The sequence below is a fragment of the Hylobates moloch genome, unplaced genomic scaffold (genome assembly GCF_009828535.3).
Source record: "Hylobates moloch isolate HMO894 unplaced genomic scaffold, HMol_V3 SCAFFOLD_2, whole genome shotgun sequence".
NCBI classification, from domain to species: Eukaryota; Metazoa; Chordata; class Mammalia; order Primates; family Hylobatidae; genus Hylobates; species Hylobates moloch.
The window spans coordinates 92,346,390-92,369,002 of record NW_026652277.1 but is presented as its reverse complement, the minus strand read 5'-3'; the positions used below and the strand labels follow the sequence as shown (position 1 = coordinate 92,369,002).

General features: G+C 37.5%; 1 pseudogene; it reads right to left on the bottom strand.

Moving 5' to 3' along the window:
• Positions 1–4,859: 4,859 nt before the first annotated feature.
• The window catches only part of LOC116476661 (neugrin-like), a 31,635-nt pseudogene continuing 13,881 nt past the window's right edge, over positions 4,860–22,613 (bottom strand).

Below are 22,613 nucleotides of genomic sequence, written 5' to 3'. Positions count from 1 at the left end.
TCGGTGACTGCTATGATGCCTCTGTTGCTCTCTCTTTGGAATGTGAGAGTCTGATTGAAGTTATCATCTCCCCATCTCACCAATGTATTTTGGATGTGTGGCATGAAAATAACTACTTAGTTCACAGATCCATGGCTTAAGAAGAGCTTCTCTCAAAATACTGCCCTTGAGAAATTTCACCTAAGAAGCCTCATTTGCATCAGGACCTCATGCAGATGACTATAGCCTGGACTTTAAGCCCGATGTAGTGATTGCATGAGATTTTGGGGGTCTTCAGAGGTGGTGAGTAAATCTTGTGTGTGGAAGAGATGTGAATCCATGGGGCTAAAAGAAAGACTAGGATAGATTTTTACAATAATGCCCCCAGTGAATCAAGCCTCCCAGTATCCAGGTGGCATAAAAAGTAGGTATCTTAGTTAGCTAGGGGTACCATAACAATATATTGTAATGTAGATGCCTTAAACAACATATATTTACTTTCTTACTGTTCTGGAGGCTGGAAGTCTGAGACCAGGATGATATAGCATGGTTCTGGTGAAGGCTTGCTTCCTGGCTTGCAGATAGCTACTTACTCTCTCTGTCCTCACATGGTAGAGAGATAAAAAGAGAGAGCAAGCTCTCTGGCCTCTCTTCTTGTAAGGATACTGATCCCATCATGAGGGCACTGCTCTCATGGCCTCATCTGACCCCAACTATCTCCCAAAGGCTCTGTCTCCAAATACCACCCGTTAGGGATTAGGACTTCAACATATGAATTTGAGGGAAACAGCACTCAGTCCACGGCAGTGGGGGAAGAACAAAAAACAAGAAATCAATGCAACAAATAGAAAATAGTTGTAAAGACAATAGATATTAATCTTTTTATATCAATAATCACTTTAAATGTGAGAGGTCTAAATATATCAACTAAAAGACAAAGATTGTCAGAATGGATTACAAAAAAAAAAAAAAAAAAAAGGCCCAAGTAAATGTTGTCTGCAAGGAATGAATCTATGTTAATTATAAAACTCAGACAAGTTAAAGCAATGGAGGAATAAATACGATCCTGACACTCATCAAAAGAAAGCTGGAAGAGCCACATTAATATCACATAAAGTGGATTTCAGAACAAGAAGGATTATTAGGGATAGAGATGAGCATTACATAATGATACAGGAGTCCATTCTCTAAGAAGATACAACAACACTAAACTTTCATGAACCTGAGAACAGACTGACAAAATACATGAGGCAAAAACTAATAAAACTGGAATGAGAAAGAAAATATTCCACCATGATAGCTGGTAAGAGATCTCTAGAAGTACACATGAACTAACAAAGTGATTTTCAGTTGAGAGAGGAGCTGTGAATCTGGGGATAAAGACAGGAGAGTGACTTACTTTTTATTTTATGTCATTTTTTTACCTTTTCACTTCTGTATCCTTTACATCTACTTGTATTAAAAATGAATACATAAAAAAGAAGGAAAAAGTCTTTGGAATGAGACTTGAATTCAAATAACAATTCTGCCACATAATTAGTGCCTCAGTTTTCTTATCTGTGGAGTATGAACTAGAGTATCACTCTTCCAAAATTGCTGTGATGATTGAGGTAGACATGTATGTCAAATGTGGAAGACAGTGCCAGACCCTTGATAAGCTCTCGATAATTACTACTTTTAGCTTAGGTATGATTCACATAAAACTTAACTGTGGTTGTTCAGCAGCAAAGGTCTCTGCTAATTATTTTTTAGTGCCCTAGGTTCTCTAAATTGTATTGTGTATGTTAATTCTGTAACTTTCTGCCACTCAAGTTGGATGATTCATATGCACAGAACTCAGGAATTTATTCTCATGTCACCAACTGACATCAGTGCATTAGGCACCAGAGCACGTATTATTTGTGTCATCTTAATTGTGTCATTTTAGCTGACACATAATAATTACACATATTTATGGGGCACAATGTGATGTTTCAATACATGTATACATTGCGTAAATGATCAAATTAGGGTAATTAACGTATCCATCATTTCAAACATTTGCCATTCTTTTGTGGTGAGAACATTGGAAGTCCTCTCTATTCTGTTTCATTGGTTTATGTTTCTGTTTTTATGCCAGTACTATGCATCTTTGGTTACAACAGCTTTGTAGTATATTTTGAAGTCAGGTAGTATGATGCCTCCAGTTTTGTTATTTTACTCAAGATGCCTTTGGCTATTTGGGGTCTTTTGTGATTCCATATGAATTTTAGAATTGTTTTTCTATTTCTGTGAAGAATGTCATTGATATTTTGATAGGCATTGCACAGAAACTATAGATTGCTTTAAGTAGTATGACATTTTAAAAACATTAATTTTTCCAATCCATGAACATGGGATATTTTTCTATTTATGTGTCCTCAATTTCTCTCATCAGTGTTTTCTAGTTTTCATTATAAAGATCTTTTACCTTCTTGATTAAATATATTCCTAGGTTTTTTTTGTAGTTATTGTAAATGAGATTGTTTCTTGATTTCATTTTCAGATACTTTGCTATTGGTGTATACAAATGCTACTGATTTTTATAGGTTGATTTTGTATTCTGCAATTTTACTGAATTCATGTATTAGTTCTAACAGTTTTTGGTGGAGTTATTAGAGTTTTCTATACATAAAATCATGTAATCTGCAAACAGAGACAATTTGACTTCTTCTTTTCCCATTTATTTATTTCTCCTGCCTAGTTGCTCTGGCTAGGACTTCCAGTACTATGTTGAACAGAAGTGGTGAAAGTGGTTGTCCTTGTTTTATTCCAGATCTCAAAGGAAAAGCTTTCAGCTTTTTCTTTCAGTATGATGTTATCTGTGAGTCTGTCATATATGGCTTTTATTGCATTGGGATACATACTTTCTATACCTCATTTGTTGAGAGGTTTTTTTTTTTTTATCATGAATGGGTGTTGAATTTTGTCAATTTTTTTCAGCATCTATGGAAATGATCATAGGGTTTTTGTCCTTTCTGTTAATGTGATGCATCACATTATTGATTTGCATATGTTGAAAAAGTCCTGCCTCCTTTGGATGAATCCCACTTGATCATAGTGAATGATCTTTTTGATATTCTATTGAATTCAGTTTGTTAGTATTTTGTTGAGGACTTTTGCTTGTATGTTCATCAGGGAACTCTATAGTTTTTTTATTTTTTTTATTTTTGTCCTTGTCCGGTTTTGGTATGAGGGTAATATTGACCTCACAGAATAAGTTTGGAAGTATTCTCTTCAATTTTCTAGGATAGTTTGAGAATAATTTGTATTAGGTTTTCTTTAAATATTTGGTAGAATTCAGTAGTGAAGCTGTCAGGTCCCAGGCTTTTTTTTGATGAGAGACTTTTTATTACTGCTTCTATTTCCTCATCATTATTGGTCTGTTTAGATTCCTTTCTCTTCATAATCCAATCTAGGTAAATTGTATGTGTCTAGGAACTTATATATTTCTTCTGGTTATTCAGTTTGTTTTCGTATAATTATTCAAGTCTGATTTTATTTATTTGTGTCTTTCCTCTTTTTTTTTTTTTTTGGTTTAGCTAATTAATTGCTTTTTTTTTTTTTTTTTGTCATTTTAGATAGAGTCTCACTCTGTCACCCAGGCTGGAGTGCAGTGGCATGATATCTGCTCACTACAACCTCTGCCTGCCGGGTTCAAGTGATGCTTATGCCTCAGACTCCTGAGTAGCTGGGACTGCAGGCGTGCACCACCACGCCCCACTAGTTTTTGTATTTTTAGTGAAGACAGGGTTTCACCATGTTGGCCAGGCTGGTCTCGAACTCCTCACCTCAGTTGATCCACCTGCCTCAGCCTCCTAAAGTGCTGGGATTATAGGCGTGAGCCACTGTAACTGGTCAAGAATTGTTCATTTTGTTTATCTTTTCTAAAAAATGGAGTCTGTTAATCTTTTGTATTGTTTTTCTAGTGTCTGTTTCATTTATTTCTGCTCTGGTCTTTATTATTTTCTTCTCCTATTTTTTGGTTTAGTTTGTTCTTATTTTTATCCACTTTCTTGAGTTACAACATTAAGTTGTTTATTAGAGATTTTTTGTAATGAAGCTGTTTATTGGTGTAAACTCCCTTTTATAACAGTTTCTGCTATATCCCATAGATTTTAGTATGTTATTTTTTCATTTTCTTTTTTCTCAAGAAAATATTAAATTCACCTTCTAATTTCTTCTTTGATCCATTGTTTATTTAGGAGCTTGTTTCTAAATTTCCATGTATTTGCAAAGTTTGTGAAGTTCCTCCTGTTATTGTTTCTATTTTTATACCATTGTGGTGAGAAAATATACTTGATATGATCTCTATTTCCTTAAATTTGTTAGACTTGTTTTGTAGCCTAACATATTTATCCTGGAGACTATTCCATTTGCAGTTGAGAAGAATGTGTATTCCACAGTGATTTCATGGAATGTTCTGTAAATGTCTGTTAGGTTCATTTGGTCTGAAGAGCAGTCAAAATCCAATGTTTCTATGTTGATTTTCTGCCTGGATGATCTGTCCATTATTGAAAATGGGGTGTTGACATCCCTATTTTTTTTTCCCACTTCCTCCCAAACACATATTGCAAGTATCACAGAAAATTGTAACAACACATGCGACACAGGCTATTTTTCAACACATAGTGAGCCCAAGCACGAAGGGTGAATACTGAAGATCTACAGAGGTCAGACTGGGAGCCCTGCCACAGGAAGTTTCAATATCTCAAAACAGCTTTTTCCTCCCACAGTCCAGGCTCATCACTTCTTGCTAATCTAAGGTGGCTTATTCACACATGGAAATATAGGCTGCTCCATATATGTTAATAATTGCTCAGCTGTGTTTCACGAGGGATCTCCACAAGCCAAGACCCAGCTCAAATTTTGTACAGGAAGTTCCTGTTGCTGTCAAAGAATCTCTCGCCTCCTCTGCACTACTTTGCTGCTGAAGCGACCTGGCTCCCCTGCCTTCAACTTCTCCAGCTTCTGATCACTTGGCAGCCTAACATAGTCAGTTCTTCTGGTGCTCTCAGAAGCACTGGAGTACTTCTGCAGCTTTCTCTGATGATATAGGGCTGCAGCAAGAGGCATATAGCTCTCCTTCTCCAGGTTCTGGCTTCCTTTATTCCTTCCCTTCCATCTCCTTGGTACATTTGTCCTGTGAGTGTTTGACTCTATCACTTTCAAAGCTGTGGTGTGATTCGGGTCTTTGGATGAGGCTTCATGCCCTGGCATAAGCAAAGAGCCTGATACAGAGTGGAGCCACTGGAGCAAGTGGCAACCCCAGTTTTCTTAAGGACTTTTTGATCCTGCTTCAGTTTCAGCTCCAATGTGGGTACAAACTTGCTTTTTAAAACTCTTGAGATCACATCAGTGCTGACATCAAAGCCTTCAGCCAACCTGGGAACTGACCAGGACCCTGCAGATTCCTTATGTAAATACTGGATCTACTCCATGGGTTCCCATGTCAGGGTTCTGGGCAGAACACCAGGTGTCTCCATTTGCCTCCAAATTTTCTGGGATCGGATTGCTTTTTTCTGTCATTGCAGGGTGCTAGGGGAGAGAGCCAATGGCAGAAGCCATGTGTGGAAGCAGGACGGATGTTTGAAGAGCCTCAGGCTAAATCATGGAGCACCTAGCCCTCTTCTCTTTGATAGCAAGGGCAATCGGGCCGTGTCTGCCAGCTTGGAGCTGCTCTGTAAACCCAGAAACCTAACACCTAGAACAATAACTGCCTGTAAGCATGCCGAGATCTCTAAACTGGTGATGAAATATGTCACTAGTGAAGGGACTAGTGGTCCCAGGGGAGCTGGACACCTGACACTGTGCTCTGGACATTGGGTAAGGAGAAACAAGGGCCCCTATGCATGTAGCAGCAGGACACCTGGAACCAAGGGGGTGTGGCCTGGGGTGCCAGGGCATGAGGCCCTGCTTCAAGCTGAGGGCCCAGGGAGGAGCCGTTACCTCTCCACCTCCTGTAGCTTCCGTTCCTCTGGCTCCTAGTCAGAATTGGGGTCCAGCTCCCAGATGATAGGACCTGGGCCTGCCACCCCCAGATCATGAACCCACAGTGAGCAATGGCAACACAGACATTCAAGTCCAGCTAGAGACTCAGAGTAACCACCACGTCAATGCATACTAGCCTTCAGCATCCGACAACATGGCAGCAGCCTGACATCTCCTCTTATTATTGTATTGTAGTCTCTTTAGATCTACTAATATTTGCTTTATATATTTGGGTGCACTGATGTTGGGTGCATAAATATTTATGATTGTTATATCCTCTTGCTGAACCAATTCCTTTATCATTATATAATGATAAATATTTTGTTTCTACAGTTTTGGATTTAAAGTTAATTTTATTTGATATAGGTGTAGCTTATATTCATCCCTTCACTTTCAGTCTATGTGTGGTCTTACAAGTGAAGTGAGTTCTTGTAAGCAGCATATAGTTAAGTCTTGATTTTTTAAAGAAATATTTAACCACTATATATCTTTTAATTGAATAATTTAATTCATTTATATTCAAGGTTATTATTGATTGGTAAGGACTTACTCTTGCCATTTTGTTAAGTGTTTTCTGGTTGTTTCGTTCTTTCTTTCTTTCTCTTTCTTTTATTCATTCATTCATTCATTCGTTCATTTATCTTTCTGGTTTGCTGGTTTTCTGTAGTGCTAAGCTTTGATTTTTTTTCTCTTTCTCACATTTATGGACTTCAGTATGTAAAACATCCTTGTATCACTGGTATAAAACCCACTTGATCATGGTGTATTATCTTTTTGATATGCTGTTGGATGCAGTTAGCTGGTATTTAGTATTTTGCTGAGGATTTTTGCATCTATGTTCATCACGGATATTGGTCTCTAGTTTTCCTTTTTTGTTGTCCTTTTCTGATTTTTGTATTGGGGTGGTACTGGCTTCATAGAATGATTTGGGGAGGGCTCTCTATTTCACTATCTTTTGGAACAGTTTCAGAAAGATTGGTACCAATGCTTTGAATATCTGGTAGAATTCAGTTGTGAACCCATCTGGTCCTGGACTTTTTGTTGCTGGCAATTTTTTTTAACTACTGGTTTAATCTCACCATTTGTTACTGGTCTAGTCAGAGTTTCTATTTCTTTCTGATTTAATTAGAAGGGTTGTATATATTTCCAGGATTTATCCATCTCCTCTAGATTTTCTAGTTTGTGCGTGTAAAGGTGTTCATAGTAGCCTTGAATAATTTTTTATATTTCTGTGGTATCAGTTGTAATATATCTCATTTTGTGTCTAACTGAACTTATTTGGATCTTCTCTCTTCTTTTCTTGTTTAGTTTTGCTAGTGGTCCATCAATTTTGTTTATCTTTTCAGAGAACCAGCTTTTTCTTTCTTTTATTTTTTATATTTTTTTATTTCAATTTCACTTAGTTCTCCTGTGGTATTTGTTATATCTTTTCTCCTGCTGGGCTTCAGTTTGGCTTGTTCTTATTTCTCTAGTTCTTTGAGGTGTGACCTTAAATGGTCTATTTGTGCTCTTTCAGACTTTGATATAGGCAGTTAATGATGTGAACTTTCCTCTTAGCACCACTTTTGCTGTATCCCAGAAGTTTCGATAAGTTGTGTCACTCACTATTACCATTCAGCTCAAAGAGTTTTTAAATTTCTGTCTTGATTTTATTGTTGACTCAAAGATCATTCAAGAGCATATTATTTAATTTCCAAATATTTGTATAGTTTTGAAGGTTCCCTTTGGAGTTAATTTCCACTTTTATTCCACTGTGGTGTGAGAGGACATGATATAATTTTGATTTTCTTTTTTTTTTGAGACAGAGTTTCTCTCTGTCATCCAGGCTGGAGTGCAGTGGTGTGATCTTGACTCACTGCAACATCTGCCTCCCAGGTTCAAGTGATTCTCCTATCTCAGCCTCCCTGAGTAGCTGTGACTACAGGCGTGTTCCACCACCCCAGCCTAATTTTTTTTTTTTTTGTATTTTTAGTAGAGATGAGGTTTTGCCATGTTGGCCAGGCTGGTCTCGAACTCCTGACCTCAGGGGATCTGCCCGCCTTGGCCTCCCAAAGTGCTGGGATTACAGGTGTGAGCCACCATGCCCGGCCAATTTTGATTTTCTTAAATTTATTGAGACTTGTTTTGTCACCCATCACATGGTGTATCTTGAAGGATGTTTCATATGCTGATGAAAAGAATGTATATTCTGCAGTTGTAGGCTAGAATGTTCTGTAAATATCTGTTAAGTCCATTTGTTCTAGGGTAGTTTAAATTCATTGTTTCTTTGTTTACTTTCTGTCTTGATGACCTGTCTAGTGCTGTCAGGGGAGTATTGAAGTTCCCCACTATTATTGTGTTGCTGTCTATCTCATTTCTTAGGTATAGTAGTAATTGTTTTATGAATTTGGGAGCTCAAGTGTTATATATATATATAAAATATCACAATCCTAAATATATATATATTTATTTAGGATTGTGATATTTTCCTGTTGGACTAATCCTTTATCATTATGTAATATCTCTCTGTTTTTGTTTTTTTTTTACTCTTTTTGCTTCAAGTTTATTTTGTCTGATATAAGAATAGGTACTTCTGCTTGCTTTAGGTTTTCATTTGGTGGAGTATCTTTTTCCACCCCTTTACCTTAAGTTTATGTGAGCTCATATGTGTTAGATAGTTTCTTAAGAGACAGAAGATACTTGCTGGGTGGATTTTTATCCTTTCTGCCATTTGTATCTTTTAAGTGGAGTATTTAGGCCATTTACATCACTCATCATTAGTATTGAGGTGTAGGGTACTGTTATATTCATGTTAGTTGTTGTCTTAGTATCTTGTGTTTTGTGTGTGAGTTATTGTTCTATAGGCCTTGTAAAATTTATGCTTTAAGGAGATAATATGGTTTTGTTCTGTGTATCCACCCAAATCTCACCTTAAATTATATTAATCCTCATGTTTCAAGGGTGGGAGCAGGTGGAGATAATTGAATCATGGGCACAGTTTCCCCCATGCTGGTCTCATGTTAGTTCGTGAGTTTTCATGAGATTTGATGGTTTTATAAAGGGCTTCCCCCTTCACTTGGCAGTCATTCTCTCTTCTGCCACCCCATGAAGAGGTAGGTGCTTCCGACATTATTGTAAGTCTCCTGAGACCTCCCAAGTCATGCCTAACTGTGAGTCAATTAAACCTCTTTTCCTTATAAATAACCCAGTCTTGGGTGTTTCTTCATAGCAGCTTGAGAATGGATTAATGCATTAAATTGATACTGCAGAGAGTAGAGTGCTGCTATAAGAATACCCAAAAATGTGGAAGTGGCTTTGGAACTGGGAAACAGGCAGAGGTTGAAACAGTTTAGAAGGCTCAAAAGAAGACAGGAAAATGTGGGAAAGCTTGGAACTTCCTAGACACTTGGAGGGCTCAGAAGATGGAAAGAAGTAGGAAAGTTTTGAACTTCCTAGAGACTTGCTAAGTGGCTTTGACCAAAACGCTGATAGTGATGTGGACAATGAAGTCCAGGCTGAGGTAGTCTCAGATGGAGATGAGGAACTTGTTGGGAACTGGAATAATGGTGATTCTTGCTACTCTTTACCAAAGAGACTGATGGCATTTTGCCCCTGCCGTAGAGTTCTTTGGAACTTTGACCTTGAGAGAGATGATTTAGTGTATCTGGCAGAAGAAGTTTCCAAGCAGCAAAGCATTCAAGAAGAAGCAGAACATAAAAGTTTGGAAAATGTGCACCTTGATGATGCAATAGAAGAGAAAAACCCTTTTTCTTGGGCGAAATTCAAGTCTGCTGCAGAAATTTGCATCAGTAATGAGGAGCCAAATGTTAATCACCAAGACAATGGGGAAACTGTTTCCATGGCACATCAGGGACTTTCACGGCAGTCCCTCCCATCACAGGCCAGGAGGCCTAGGAGATAAAAATGGTTTCATAGGATGTGTGCAGCCTGGGGACTTCATGCCCTGTGTCCTAGGTGCTCCAGCCATGGCTAAAAGGGGCCAAGATACAGTTCTGGCTGTGGCTTCAGAGAGTGCAAGCCCCAAACCTTGGCAGCTTCCATGTGGTGTTGAGCCTGTGGGCACACAGATGTCAAGAATTGAGGTTTGGGAATCTCCACCTAGATGTCAGAGGATGTATGGAAGTTCCAGGATGTCGAGACAGAAGTTTGCTGCAGGGAAGGAGCCCTCATGGAGAACCTCTGCTAGGACAGTGCAGAGGAAATGTAGGGTTGAAGCTCCCACACTGAAGCACTGCCTAGTGGAGCTCTGAGAAGAGGGCCACCATCCTCCAGACCCCAGAATGGTAAATCCACTGACAGCTTGCACTGTGTGCTGGAAAAGTCACAGACACTCAGTGCCAGCCCATGAAAGCAGCTGGGAGAGGGGCTGTTCCTTGCAAAGCCACAGGGGAGGAGCTTCCCGAGGCCATGGGAACCAACCTCTTGCATCAGCATTACCTGGATGTGAGACATGGAGTCAAAGGAGATCATTTAGGAACTTTAAGGTTAGAATGCTGCCCTACTGGATTTCAGACTTGTATGGGCCTGTAGCCCCTTCGTTTTGGCCTATTTATCTTTTTTAGAACGGGTATATTCACCCAATGTCTGTACCCCATTTTATCAAAGAAGTAACTAACTTGCTTTGGATTTTACAGGCTAATAGATAGAAGGGACTTGCCTTGTCTCAGATGAGACTTTGGAATGTGGACTTTTGAATTAAATCTGGAATGAGTTAAGACTTTGGGATGATGTGGGGAAAAACATGATTAGTTTTGAAAACTTGCCTTGTCTCAGGTGAGACTTTGGATTGTGCACTTTTGAGTTAATGAGTTAAGAATTCGGGGGACTGTTGAAAGGGCATGATTGTGTTTTGAAATGTGAGGACATGAGATTTGGGAGGGGACAGGGGTGGAATAATATGGTTTGGCTCTGTGTCCTCACCCAAATTTCACCTTGAATTGTAATAATCCCCGTGCGTCAAGGGTGGGACCAGGTGGAGATAATTGAATCATGGACAGTTTTCCCCATGATGTTCTTGTGATAGCAAGTGAGTTCTCATGAGATCTGATGGTTTCATAAGGGGCTTCCCCCTTCTCTCAGCCCTCATTCTCCTGCTCCCCTATGAAGAGGTGCCTTCCACCATGATTGTAAGTTTCCTGAGGCCTCTCCAGCCATGAAGAAGTGTGAGTCAATTAAATCTGTGTTCTTTATAAATTATCCATTCCCAGGAATTACTTCAGAGAAGCATGAGAATGGACTAATACAGGAGGTTCTATTTTGGTGTATTTCAAGGTTTTGTTCCAAGATTTAGAACTCCTTTTAGCATTTTTTGTAATTCTGGGTTAGTAGTGGTGAATTCTCTCAGCCTTTGTCTGAAAAAGACCTTATCTCTCCTTCATTTATGAAGTTTTGTTCATTTATTAAAATCTTTTTTCTTTGTCTTTGTCTGATTGGGTTAATTCTAAAGCCTGCCTGCAAGCTCTGAAGTTTATTCTTCTACTTGTTCTAGTTTAGTGTTGAAACTTTCCAGTGCAGTTTGTATTTCTCTAAGTTTGTCTTTCATTTCCAGAAGTTGTGATTGTTTTTTCTTATAAGATCTATTTTTCTGGAGAAGTTTTCATCCATATCTTGTATTTTTTTTTTAAATTTCTTTAAGAAATTTCACCCTTCTCTGGTATCTCCTTGAGTAGCTTAATAAGCAACCTTCTGAATTTTTTATCTGGCAATTCAGAGATTTCTTCTTGGTTTGGATCCATTGCTGGGGAGCTGGTATTATTTTTTGTGGGTGTTACAGAGACCTGTTTTGTCATCTTACCAGAATTACTTTTCTGGTTCCTTCTCATTTGCGTGAACTATTTTATTAGGAAGTCTGGAACTCAAGTCCTGCAGTTCACATTCTCTTGTCCCACAGGGTGATTCCTTGATATAGTGCTCTCCCCCTTCCCCTGGGGATGGGGCTTCCTAAGAGCCAGACTGCAATGATTGTTATTGCTCTTCTGGCTCTAGCCACCCAGTGGGGCTACCGGGCCCTGGGCTGGTGCTGGGGAATGTCTGCAAAGAGTACTGTGATGTGATCTGTCTTCAGGTCTCCCAGCCATGGATACCAGCACCTGCTCTAGTGGAGGTGACGTAGACTCTGTGAGAGTCTTTGGTTGTAGATATGTTTAGTGTTCTGGCTTTCTCTAATGCTGGTTATGCTAGCAGTGAATTTGTTGTGTGGACACACTCAACACCTCTGGCTGGCCAGGCATGGTGGCTCATGCCTGTAATTCCAGCACTTTGGGAGGCCGAGGTGGGTGGATCACCTGAGGTCAGGAGTTTGAGAACCCTGGCCAACGTGGCAAAACCTCGTCTCTACTAAAAATACAAAAAATAGCCAGGTGTGGTGGTGTGTGCCTGTAGTCCCACCTACTGGGGAAGCTGAGGCAGGAGAATCACTTGAACCCAGTAGGTGGAGGTTGCCGTGAATGGAGATTGTGCCACTGCACTCCAGCCTGGGCAACAGACCAAGAATCTGTCTTGGAAGAAAAAAAAAAAAAAAAACCTCTGGTTATCCAGGATGTTGCAGGCAGTGGAATTAGCTGTTGTCTTCTTCTTCCTAGGATCAGGGTTGTTCTATCATGAGTTGCTGTAATAACCTAAGTTGGTTAGTCTCCAGTCAGGATTTGTCACTTTCAAGAGAGCACCAGCTGCAGCCAGGACTTCTTTGTTATTACAATGTTTCTGTAAGTAGATCCAAGATAAGGGGGCACACCAAGCCATGCGGGACCACATGCAGAAGCACCAGGTTGGTCAGGAAACTGAGGGCACATGATGATTTTTATGTGGCCACATAACCCAATTTTATTTGTCCATTTCTAAGATGTCAGGATCCTGGCATCTTAGCTATGGATATCCTAATACCTGCCAGTCACAGCACCACAGATGTTGAGTGTCTAGGAGAAGAGAACTCAGCAGTGATGACAAGATATAACTATTTATTTTTTCTTTCAGCACTTTGATTATATTGTCCTATTGTCTCCTGGCCTACAAGGTTCTGCTAAGAAATGTGCTCATAGTCTAATGGGGATTCCCTTATATCTGACTTGACACTTTTCTCTTGCTAATGTTAGAATTCTGTCTTTGTCTTTGACTTTTGAAGTTTGATCATAATGTCCTTGGGGATGATCTGTTTGCACTGAATTTGACCATTAAGCTTCCTAGATCTGATGTCTATATCTTTCAGAAGATTTGGGAAATTTTAAGCTATTATTTTGTTAAATAAGTTTCCTGTGCCTTTCCCTATCTCCTTCTGAAAATTGCATAGTGAATATTTACTTAACGGTGTCTCATAAGATCTGTAGGCATTCTTTATTCTTTTTAATTTTTGTTTTCTCTGAATGGGTTATCTCAAAAGATCTGCCTTTAAATTCAAAAATTCCACTTTTTTTTTTTTTTGCTTGATCCAGTCTGCTGTTGTAGGTGGTAGTTGTATTGAGTTGTATTGTTCCTTTCATTTATTGAATTCTTCAGCTCCAAGAATTCTATTTAGTTCCTTATAATAATATCTGTCTCTTTGTTGACTTTCTCATTCAGATTATGAATTGTTTTCCTCATTTCATTTCCCGTATTCTCTTGTGTCTCCTTGAGTTTCCTTAAAATTATTATTTTAAACTCCCTTTCAGGCATTTCCTAAATTTTCTTTTGCTTTTTGAGGTCAGTTATCAGACAATTATTGTGCTTCTTTGAGGGTGTTATGTTTTCTTGCTTTTTTGTTTCTTGTGTCCCTATCTTGATATCTGCACATCTGGTGGAACACTTGTTACTTGCATTTTTATGGGGTAGCTTTTTTAGAGAAAGTTTTTTTCTTTTTTTTTCCCTTGCAGATGTGTCCTAGGATGTCAGTTGAGTAGTGTGCATTGGCTTTGGTTCTAGGTAGGTGCAAAGTATGCTTCATGGGGTTTCTTCAGCTGTAATCAATGCCAGTGATGCCTGTGAGTTTCTCAGTGGCCTCGGCTGTAGAAGTTTGTGGTGGCAGTGGTATGGCTTTGCTGGGGCCAGGACAGTGGGCTGCTTCTCAAACGAAGGGGGTTCATTGGCTTTGCCTCAGCATCCCTGTTGTGCACAACCACCTGTACACTGGAGAATAGGACACTACCTGGGCTTGGGTGCTGGGCTTACAGCTGTTATACTGCCTAGCTTCTAATTATTGATATTGTGGCACTGTAGCCAGGTGTGTGAGCATGGTGGAATGGCAGTGCAGCCTCAGAAATGGAGGAGCACAGTGGCTACTGTCCCCCTGAGCAGAATGTACTCTAGCAGTGACTTCAGTTTCAATTTGGCAGTGTGCCATAGCAGCTTGCATCACAGTATGGTGGATGGGTCCTGGGGGTTTGGGGTGGGTTTCTCCTCTGGAATAATGCAGCCATGTGAACTCCAGGCAGTTTCCTAAACTGGGCTCAGGGCCTTGTATTACTGCAGAATTGTCCAATAGTAGAGACTTCGGGTATCTACAGTGGTAATGGAGTGGCAAACGGAGGGGGCCTCCTGTTTACCTTTTCCCTGCATGGAGAAGTCTTTCTTAGTTTGGAGCTGATCTCAACTAGGGAGATGGGATGGAAGAGGTGTATCATTTTCTTCCCTTTATGCTGCCAATCTGAGTTTCTGTTCTCCATATCATTTTCTCTACTCTCCTCCACCCCTGCCCATACTCCAGTGCTCTCCTTCAGACTCTAGCTGAAATGTAGTTGCTTATTTATTGTTTTGGTCCTTTTTATGAGGTGACAAACATTAGGCACCTTTAGTCAGCCATCGTGCTGACATTACTCATCATCTTCATTTTTGATTGGGTTTAGTGCCTGGTTCACTAAGACCTTATTGCCTCTGCCATCTGTTGGGCACAGCTCTTAGTAATGAATACCTGCAGATCCTTACATGGGTTTTTTTTTTTTTTGGGCTTGCTCAAGCTTCATAGGGCAAAGTATAGAGCAAAACTGAGCAGAAGCTAAGAGTGTAGGCAGGAAATAAGAGGTAAAATAATTGGACAGATTTTCTGGTTGGCTCAAATTTTTTTTTTCGAGATCAATTACAAAATTATTTGCTTAATGGTTTAGGTATTGCAGGACAATATTTGTTTAGACGTAACATTGTAGTAAATTGAATCAATACATAATTACTCTTAAGGCACTTCCATTTACAATGTATATGAAAGGTAGCGTAAGTTGGGCCAGGCGCGGTGGCTCACGCCTGTAATCCCAGCACTTTGGGAGGCCAAGGCAGGTGGATCACGAGGTTAGGAGATGGAGACCATCCTGGCTAACACGGTGAAACCCCTTCTCTACTAAAAATACAAAAAATTAGCTGGGCATGGTGGCTGGCACCTGTAGTCCCAGCTACTCAGGAGGCTGAGGCAGGAGAATGGCATGAATCTAGGAGGTGGAGCTTGCAGTGAGCCAAGATTGGGCTACTGCACTCCAGCCTGGGCGACAGAGCGATACTCTGTCAAAAAAAAAAAAAAGGAGTGTAAGTTAAAACAGGTGTAATAATCATACTCACTGTTCAAAAGCACAATGCAGAATTTGACCATGAAAAGAAATTACATCACTTTGAGTAAACTTTTGAGGCTTTTTGACATTTTGAAGCTAAGAATTTATAAAAGGTTAAAGGATCAAAAATTAATTCTAAATAAAGGTTGATTCATGCATTTTAAGGCAGGTCAGCCTTATATAAATGTACTGTGACCAGACGATGCTGCTAGTCTTGTGGTATGAAATGTTTAAAAAGGAAAAATCTTTGTGCTTTGTTGATTCAGAACTATTTATAATGTGCTATCTTTTCCTGTTATCCCCTATTACTTGTGTCTTTGTATTGTCCTTGAATTCTCAAAGGTGACACCTTATTGAGGTTTATCTTTGTATTTGGCAATTTTCTTCTTACTCCTACATGTCTAAAGTAACCATATTTCTAATTTTAAAAAATCATGAGGAAGTTATGCTTTCAATCGAGATGTAATAACAGGAACTGGATTTACAATCTGGCCAAAATAAAAAAATGTACAAATATGAAACAATGGTTTTCAATATATTGGACATCAGGCAATGCATCACAGTGATTCCTGGGAGAGAGGAAATGAACAAGGTGTACAACATTAGAGCTGTGAGAGTGTTTCCAGGTTGTGGTGTAGGGAGGGGAACCCAGTGATCTCCCTGGGTTGAGGAGACAGAGCTAACAGTCCAAGAGAATATAGTTACTAGAGTTTGCTGCACAGAGTACTGGATAAGAGAGATCTGTACAGAGAAATAACTCTGAAGATCTGAAGAAGGTATTCTTTGATATCTTTGGATATTAGCATTGCAGAAGGAAATATAGTGAACTTGAAGTTAAAGTTAAAGAGTCCTGATCAGTGTACTCAAGTGAGCAAACTACTCAAGGTCCGGAAAAGAATTCCTTGAAAGGATTAGAGGGAATAGCATCCAGCAATTACACAGGGCTAAGAATAGTGCCAGTTTCTACCTGCTGGAATAAAAAATTCTTTACTTAATAGGGCATTGAGTAAAGTACACAGGGCCTTTCTTCAGTTGTAGGAAATAGCCATAGACTGAGCACGGCTCCAGTCCTGCCTAACAAATCTTAAAAGCAGGATCTAACTTACTCAAACTGTTTGCAGATAATTGTATCCTAGAACAAAAGCTAATAATATATATAGCAATACAAAAAATTCAGTACTCAACAAGGTAACACAATGTCTGGCATCCAGTAAAAATTATTATGCATGCAAGAAGCAGAAAAATCAAGATCCATAATGAAAAGAATAAGCAATTGAAACTGACCAAGAATTGACATCGAAAATAGAATAGCAGAAGAGGACATTAAACAATTATTATGGTTGTAGATAATATGTTCCAAAAGTTAAATGAATACATGTAAGATATAAAAAATGCCCAAATCAAATTTCTAGAGATGAAAACTAAAATGTGTGAGTTGAAAAGTATGGTGGATAGGACTGGTGACAAATTAGCATTGCAGAAGAAAATATAGTGAACTTGAAGTTAAAGCAATAGAAATAATTCAAAGTAAAACACACAGAGGAAAAAGAATCAAATAACAAAGTACAGGACATTGATAAGTTATAGAGAAATATTAAGTGACCTATGTATGCAATTAGAATCCCTGGAGACAGAAAATAAAAAAATATTTGAAGAAATAATGGTCAAGATTTTTCTAAATTGATAAAAGCCATAAGCCCACATATTCAAGAAATTCAATAAATCCTAAGCAAAAAAATTATGAGGAAAATTGCAAAAAAGCACATTTTTATCAGTGCTAAAACTACTGGGAAGAGAAAATCTTAAGATCAGCCAGAACAAAAAAGACACATAAGAGAAACAAAAAATGACAGAATTTTATTTTCATCAACAATGCAAGTGAGAAGACAGTGAAGCAACATTTTTATGTGTTATATAAGAAAAAACATTAACCCAAAATTCCATAGTAAAAATATATTTGAAAACTTAAATGAAATAAGAATTTAATAGAATATTTTAAAAAGCTGAAAAAATTCATCATTAGCAGGTCTGCAATATAGGAAGCATCAAAAAAAGTCCTTTAGTGAGGAAGGAAATATAGATTTACACAAAGAAACAGCAAGCACTGAAAATTATAACTGCATGAATAAGTATATGAGATTTTTTTCCTATTGTAAAAAATAATTGGCTGTTAAAACAAAAACAATAGCAAAGCAGTGTGGCGTTTATAGCATTTGAAAATGTAAAACATATTGCAATAATAACACAAAAGCAAGGATGAGAGTTAGAGTAATGTACCACTGTAACATTCTTATACTATAACAAAGTAGTATAATATAACTTGAAAATATACTGTGATAAGTTAAAGATGTATACTATAAATCCTACAGCCACTACTAAAATAAAAAATAAAGAGCTAGATCTAATAAGCCAATTGAAGATGTAATTGAATCACTTAAAATGTTAAATCAATTCAGAAAGGGAAGAAAAAGAAAAAAACAGATGGAATAAATATAAAACAAATATCAAAATTATAGGTTTAAATCTGACCATATCAATAATAATATTTAATGTAGATTATCTAAATACTTCAATTAAATCAGCAGTTATCAGACTGGATAACAAACCAAGACCCAGCTCTATGCTGCCTACAAAAAAACACCCTTTAAAAATAAAGATACAAATAGGTAAAAAATAAATAAATGAAAGCATAGAAAACATATACCATATGAACATTAATTAAGAAAACCTGGAATGGATATATTAGTATCAGAAAAACTCTTGCTCTGAAATCTATGTATAAATATATTCATGGATAAAGAAAGTTATTTCATAATGATAAAGGATCAATTCTTTAGGAAGACTTAGAAATATAAAATGTTTTTATGCATGTAATAACATTGCATGCATTTGAAGTAATTTGCTTCAAAATACATGAAGCAAAACTCATAGATGGAATCTATTAAAAAAATACCAGGACTAATAAATGCTACTGGCAAGGTTACAGGATACAGGATCACTTTAAAAAAAATCAATTGTGTATACTAGCAATAAAAAATCTGATGCTACAATTTAAAATATTTAAAATAGCATCAAAATATTTAATTCCTGCAAATAAATCTGACAAAAGATGCCCTAGATCCGCATACTGAAAATTGCAAAACATAACTGAGAGAAATTCAAGAAGCCCTAAGTAAATAGGGAAACATAATATGTGTATGAGTTCAGAGGCTCAATATTGTTAAGATGTTAAATCTCCCAAATTGGTTTACAGAATCAATTCAATAAAAATGCCAGAGGGCTTTTTGTTGTTTTGCAGAAGTTCAGAAACTGGCATTAAAATCCATGTGAAAATGCAGAAGGTAGAGAATAGACCAAACAACCTTGAAAAAGAAGGAAGTTGTAGAATTAAAATTATCCGACTTCAAGAATACTTCTAAAGCTACAGTAATTAAGACAGTGTGGTATTGGCGTAAAGAGAGGGAAATAGAATAATAGAAAAGAATAGAGAACTCAGAAATAGATTCACACATGTATGAACGAAGGCTATTCATCAAAGGTGAAGAGAAAATTCAGTGGAGAAAGAATATTGCTTGCACTGAATGATACTGAAAAAAGACCATAACCATATGCCCCCAAAATAACTTCTATTTATATCTCATAACATATGTAAAAGTTTACTCAAAACGGATTATAAAACTAAATGTAAAACTGAAACCAGGCAACTTATAGAAGTCAGCATATGAGAAAATATTTGTTACTTTGGGTTAGGCAGAAGTTGCTAAGATAATTTACCAAAACTATAATTAATTTGACTTCATCTAAATTTAAAACTGCTTTTTCAAAGATACTGTTAAGAGAATGAAAAAAAAGCCACAGATTTTGAGAAAGTATTTTCAAATCTAATAAAAATCTTGTATCCAGCTTACACAAAGAACTCTTAAACTCAATGTTAAGAAAATGCTATAGGCTGGATGTTTGTGCACCCACTCCCAACTCGTATCTTGAAATCTTAACCTCTATTTTGATGGTTTATCAATACGTGGTAAATGCTCTCATAAAAGACACTTAGGAGGGCTCCCTCACCCTTTCTGCCATGTGAGGATACAGGGAGAAGACGATTGTCTGCGAAATAGGCAGCAGGCCCTCACCAGTCACTAAATCTGCTCGTGCCTTGGACTTCCCAGCCTCCAGAACTATGAGAAATAAATTTTTGTTGTTTTTTGCCACCCAGTCCATAGTGTTTTGTTATAGTATTCCAAATGTGTTAAGACAGAAAACAACCTAATGTAAAAATTGGAAAAATGCTTGAAGAGACATTCCAGTAATCAAGATATAAGGATGGCAAGTAAGCACAAAAAAAAAAGATGTCGACCATCAGTGGTCATGAGAGAAATGCAAATAAAAATGACACTATACCATTATAAACCTTTTACAATGGTTACAATAAAAAAGACAAACTAAACTTACCAAGTGTGGGCATGTATGTGAAAGAACTAGAACTCATGCATTGCTGATGAGAATGTAAAAAGTTGCAAACACTTTAAAAAACAATTTGGTACTTTCTTTAAAAGTTAAATAGATACAGTACTTCTCTCCTATCTTCAGTTTTGTTTCCCACAGTTTCAGTTGTCTGTGGTTAACTGTGGTCAAAAATATTAAATGAAAAACTTTAGAAATAAACAATTCATAAGTTTTAAATCATGAATTGCACACCATTCTGAGTAGCATGATGAAATCTTGTACCACTCTGCCCTGTTCTACCTAAGACATGAATCACCCCTTTGTCCAGTATTTGTGTGCTGTATACACTACATGCCCATCAGTCACTTAGTAGCCATCTTGGTTATCAGATCTACTGTCTTAGTATTATTTTATTATATTACTAATTATTATGGTTAATCTCTTACTGTGCCTAATTTATAAATTAAACTTTATCATAAACATGCATGTATAGAATAAAATATAGTACTGTATATATAGGATCTGATATTATACATGGTTTCAGGCATCCACTGGGGGTCTTGAAACACATCCTCTATGAATAAGGGGATCTGTTATAACATATTCCCTACTATACAATCCAGCCATTCTGTTCCTAGGTGTTTACCCCAAAGAAATGTAAACATATATTCACACGAAGAGTTTTGTACAAATGTTCATAGCAGCTTTGTTTGTAATGTTCCCAAACTGGGAACAACAGAAATGTCCATCCAGATGTGATTAAATAAATATGCTCATGTCTGATTGTCCAGTGGGATACTACTAATTCATAATAATGAATAACCTATAGATACATAGTATAACTTTCAGCTGTGTCCAGCCCTTTGAATGTGAGAACTTTTTTGCTTATCTGTGGTGGCACATATCACGAAAATTATCCACAGACCTTTTTTTTAAACTCACCAGCTATAGTCAGTGTTAGTGTATTTTATGTGTGGCCCCAAGACAATTCTCCTTCCAGTGTGGCCCAGGGAAGGCAAAAGTTTCGACACCCATGAATGAATCTCAAAATAATTATGCTGAGTGAAAGAAGCCAGACAAATGGGTATAAACCTTGTGATTCTATTTATTAATATTAAACATTCTAGACAATGCAAATTAATCTACAGTGACCAAATTCAGATCATTGTTGCCTGATAATGGGAGATGGGTGGGTGGTATGAAGAAGAATGGGAAGGAGGGACATGAGGAACCTTTTGCAGGTGATAGATATGATCTTTATTTTGATTGTGGTGTGATTTCATAATACACCCATATATATATAATTACACACTTTATTTATGTCAATTTTACCTTAAGAAAGCTGTTTTTAAAAAAAAAAAATACAGGAGAAATCCAGGAAACAAATTGAGACATACAACCTTAAAATATTTTTTCCTGATTGTTGAATTTATAAGGTTAAATACCTTAGAACATGCATTTAATAATTCAACAATCATTTAAAAAACTATCTGAAACTATATAATTCAAGGATATAAAAAATGTATAGTCATGATGTGCATATCCCCATCTAACTTCTACAGATATTGATAGTTATCTGACAATTCAAAATTTCTAAAAGCAAATAATCTTTTTTAGGAGATAAATTTTGTCATTAGATAACGTTAGCAGGGCATTACAGAAAGTATCTGCCGTGGAATCTTGGCTCAGATTCCCGCTGTCTCTGTGAACTTTACCAAGTTACTTTACTTTCCAATATGCAAAGTGGTGCTCCTCCTAGATCTTCTGGTGTCTCTTTTACTATCTTGGTGGGCCTTTACCCTGACTTCTGTGGGCCTCCTAGTTCATTTTCACACCCAGCCCCCATCCTTACACCTCCATGGTCCTTAGCTGATGACCGATGGTTGTGGGAGTTAGAAAGTCTTGCCTGCCATTGCAGAGGTCTCTTGCCATATGAGGTTTCATGAAGCAGGACTTTGACTGAAATCCTACTTATGTCTGGCTTCTTTCTGTCCTTTTCCTTGATTCCCTCACCCTCTTTCCTATTTTGTTGGGAGTGCTTCCTTCAAAAACCGCTCACACAAGAATCTTCATTTCAGAATCTGATTTTGGGCAGCCAGATTCAGGATATTCCTCATAAGTAAATGGGGATGGCAAAACGTACCTTGCAAATTTGTTGCTAGAACCATGATATAAGGTCTAAAGCTACTGACACACAGGGCCTTCATTAAATAGCAAACACCCTCCACTTGTTACCTAGTGCAAGTTAGCTTAGCCTAAATACAGGGTAATAGTAAAGAGAAACATTGTCAAATAGAAAAAAATCACGCACTTTCTAACCAGAGCCTACTTGGGCTCAAATCTCAGCCATGTCATTTACTAGCTATGTTGCTTCATAAGTTACTTCATTGCTTTGTACCTATTTTTTTCTGTAGAATTGGGATAGTAACACCCAAGGTTGATAGAAGTATGTTGTGTGTTATAACTGAGACTTAGGTCTGGCATGAGTTAAGCAATATTCCCTCTTCCCTAAGTATCTGTTTAAATATCCTGCTTTATCTTTGAAATGAGAAAACTTCTAGGAAATACAAATATGAAATGCAAAAACAAACAAACAAAAACAGTAAACCAAACAAACAAAACCAAAAATCCCTGAACTTTGTTCACAACCAAGATTCAGACACAGAGAATTTTTAGCTG